The sequence below is a fragment of the Rhincodon typus genome, unplaced genomic scaffold, assembly GCF_021869965.1.
Source record: "Rhincodon typus isolate 14 unplaced genomic scaffold, sRhiTyp1.1 hic_rhity00010110, whole genome shotgun sequence".
Classification (NCBI taxonomy): domain Eukaryota; kingdom Metazoa; phylum Chordata; class Chondrichthyes; order Orectolobiformes; family Rhincodontidae; genus Rhincodon; species Rhincodon typus.
Genome location: NW_025975748.1, coordinates 3,600 through 7,774, shown reverse-complemented (window position 1 = coordinate 7,774; position 4,175 = coordinate 3,600). Strand labels below are relative to the sequence as shown.

At 46.3% G+C, this 4,175-nt stretch overlaps 1 pseudogene; it reads right to left on the bottom strand.

Moving 5' to 3' along the window:
- Positions 1 to 281: 281 nt before the first annotated feature.
- On the bottom strand, positions 282 to 390 carry LOC125482427 (annotated as a pseudogene).
- Between the last annotated feature and the right edge of the window lie 3,785 nt (positions 391 to 4,175).

The following is a 4,175-nucleotide window of genomic DNA, read 5'->3' as shown; positions in this document are numbered from 1 at the left end:
TTGTACTTGTGCAGCACTGCTTCAGCATCTGAGGAGTCATGTCACATTGTCCAGGCACAAAGGACACAATAATCATGAAGAAAAGGACAGAATGCAAATACAGCGGAGGACATCATGCCAAGGAGAACAAGCTATTGCCGGGATAGCACAGCTTTTACTGCAGGAAGCAAAAGTGAAAGAGACAGGCAGACGGAGCGAATGAGCAAGCAGTTAAAAGGACGTTGCTTGATGAATGGGAGTGTGAGAGTGCAGAGCTGCGGGCAGCCTCTGGTAGCTGCAAAAGCCGACCGCACCTGGTACTCCCAGGTGGTCTCCCATCCAAGTACAAACCAGGCCTGAGTCTGCTTAGTTTCCGAGATCAGACACTTTCAGACGAGTATGGCCATAGGCACCTGCTGCCTGCATTTCTGACTCCTTGTAGACACCTACTCCAGTTTTTCATTCTCTTCTCTGCTTCACAGCATTTAGCTGCAGGCACAAATTTATATCACACTATTCCTTTCCTCTTGCTGTCCAACCTATTCTCCTTCTCTCTGCTCTCACACACACAAACTACAACACTAACACTGCCCATAACAACACCCTCTCACAAATCACACACCACAAACACGTTCAACACCATCACGGCTCATCCCATTCTGGCCTTAACTCCATCATCCTGCCAGCCTCACAATTTCAAAAATCCATCATCCCCCTCCATTAACAAATTCTCTCAATAAGTCACAGGATAAATCGCATCAACAAGGTGCCACTGCTTTCAGCGTTCTTCATTTTCTCACCTATATCTTCAAAACTGCCCTTCTTGCACCAGATACTACCTCACCCACTCACTCACTCACCCCCTCCCTCACTCATGCACTCCAAATATCTGCTCACTCATCACTGACAGTGCCCACCCTCGGGAGGCAGCTTTTTCTCCCGGCCACTCTGGCCAATTCTGCTCACAGGCCACCCTGGGCTCTTTTTCCATCTGTCCACATGCTTTCTGAACATGTCTTTTCTCCTGTGTTCGCAAACAACTTTTACAAACGCCACAACCTTGTTTCCATGTGCCGCTATTCCTCCCCACCAACCCAGCAAGGTCTCCATTATAGACACAAGATCACACCATTACACAGCAACTCGCATCTGCAACTCATCCGCCCTCTCTTAACACAGCTCGCACTAACACACCCGCACACGCTCACCCACTTACACACTCGCACAGCACACTGGCCAGCTTTAGCTTGCCCCTCCATCCAGGTGCTGTTTATTGGCAGCTGAAAATGGGCACCACCTTCTCGAAACTGAAAGGATGTTGCTGAATAAAGGGAGAGTGTTGCTTCGCACTGGAGAAGGGGAAAGATAGTTCCATTTGAGACAGCACCACGTAAACAGGGACTATGACGAATAAAACAACAGGTTTAGAAAGCACAAATACAAACACACAGTGCAGTCAATAAGGTCCGTGAGTTACAAGGATGAATAGCCGTTTGGGAATATAATCTAGAAACTTGGCTTCAAGATGGGATTTGGATTAAAGTACAATCAAGTGCAACATGTCTTTCTTTGCTTGCTGTGAGGCTCCTCAGTGCTTCTATGAGGTACTCATGCTGCGGACAACCACCTTAACAGCACTTCAACAGGAAGGATATTATTAAACTGCAAAGTGTACAGAAAAGCTTTATAACGATGCTGCCGGCACTGGAGGGTTTCAATTATTCGGACAGGCTGGATAGGCTGGGACACTTTTCCCTGAAGCGTTGGAGTTTGAAAGGTGACCTTACAGAGGTTTAGAAAATCACCAGGGGCATACATAAGGTGAATAGCCAAGGTCAGCGAGGACCAGGGGGCTGCCAGGAAGATAAGCTTTCCCTCTTCAAAGGACTTACCTCAAGCGTCAGCGGCCTTCATTTTTCAGCAGCAGAGGGAGAGGTGACAGCGAGGACCAGGGGGCTGCCGGGAATATATTTGGGCAGCGGGAGGGGGAGAGTTACCTGGACGCTTTGTTTCAGGAGGCAGTCACACCTGGTAGATTAAGTAATTCAAATTCAGTTAGTGATCAGAGACAACAGGGTGTGACTGCAAGTGAGGCAGGTAGGGGGATCCTGAGTTCAGGAGTGGAGGAGCCTCAGCTTTTGACCTTATCCAACAGGTACGAGATACTTGCTCCCTGTGTGGATGAGGTAAAGGGCTGCGGGGAGGATGAGCCAGCTTCCCGCGGCACCGTGGTGCAGAAGGCCATTCAAGAGGGAGGAGCAAAAAGACAAGTGGTAGTTATAGGGGATTCTATAGTTAGGGGAATAGGTAGTATCCTTTGCAAGCCGGATCGGGAGTCCCGCATGGTGTGTTGCCTGCCCGGTGCCAGGGTGTAGGACATCTCTGACCGGCTTGAAAGGATATTGGAGTGGGAGGGGGAGGATCCAGTTGTTGTGGTCCACGTTGGGACTAACAACACAGGCAAGGCTAGGATGGAGGACATGTTTGGGGATTATCAAGCACTCGGAACGAAATTAAGGAACAGGTCTTCGAGGGTCATAATCTCCAGATTACTGCCCGAGCCACGTGCAAATTGGCTTAGGGATAAGAAAATTAGGGAAGTAAACACGTGGCTAAGGGAGTGGTGTGGGAAAGAGGAGTTCCATTTCATGGGGCATTGGCATCAGTTTTGGAACCGGAGGGATCTGTACCGATGGGATGGTCTCCACCTGAACCGATCTGGAACCAGTGTTCTTGCGAAAAGGATAAATAGGATGTCACTAGGACTTTAAACTAGTGAGTTGGGGAGAAGGGAAAGGGAAAATGACAGGGAGTATGATGGTAAATAAAAAGGTAAGCAGCAGGTCAGCATGTGTGCGGGAGGGTTTAAGTTCAAGGCAGACTATGAAAGAAGCAAAAAGGAAGGATAACTCAGGAGATATTATTAGAGATGTTGGAAATCATGAGGGTAAGAAAGCTAGCATAAAGGCACTTTACCTGAATGCTCGTAGCATTCGTAACAAGGTTGATGAGTTAACGGCACAAATCATCGCGAATGAATATCATTTGGTAGCCATTACGGAGACATGGTTACAGGATGGTCACGACTGGGAGTTAAATATCCAAGGGTACCACACTATTCGGAAGGACAGACAAGAAGGTAAGGGAGGTGGTGTAGGATGCCACCAGGGCGGTGCTGAGAGATGATATAGGTTCTATGGAGAATGAGGTTGAATCCATTTGGGTGGAAATTAGAAATTCTAAGAGGAAAAAGTCACTGACAGGCGTAGTCTATAGGCCACCAAATAATGACATCACATTGGGGCGGGCAATAAACAAAGAAATAACTAATGCCTGTAAAAATGGTACGGCAATTATCATGGGGGATTTTAACCTACATGTCGATTGGTCGAACCAGCTCGGTCAGGGTAGCCTTGAGGAGGAGTTCGTTGAGTGTATCCGTGATAGGTTTCTTGAACAGTATGTAATGGAAGTGATGCGGGAGCAAGCTATCCTCAATCTGGTCCTGTGTAATGAGACAGGAATAATTAATGACCTCATAGTTCGGGATCCTCTTGGAAGGAGTGATCACAGTATGGTTGAATTTAGAATACAGATGGAGAGTGTGAAGATAAAATCCAATACCAGGGTCCTGTGCTTGAACAAGGGGAAATACAATAGAATGAGGGAGGACTTGGCTAAAGTAAACTGGAAACAAAGATTTTATGGTGGGACAGTTGACGAGCAGTGGAGGACTTTCAAAGCAATCTTTCAAAGTGCTCAGCAAAAGTATATTCCATTAAAAAGGAAGGACTGTAAGAAAAGGGGTAATCTGCCATGGGTGTCTAAAGAAATAAGGGAGGCTATCAAATTGAAAGAGAAGGCATACAAAGTGGCCAAAAACAGCATGAAACCAGAAGATTGGGAAAACTTTAAAAGTCAACAGAAAGCCACAAAAAGTGCCAAAAGGAAAAGTAAGATAGAACATGAGAAAAAACTAGCACAGAATATAAAGACAGATAGGAAAAGTTACTATAAATATATAAAACGAAAAAGAGTGGCTAAAGTAAACGTTGGCTCTTTAGAGCACGAGAAGGGGAATTTAGTTATGGGATATGATGAAATGGCCGAGGCATTGAACAGGTATTTTGTATCGGTCTTCACAGTGCAGGACACTAATAACATGCCAGTAATAGACAAAGAGATGAAGTTAGGTG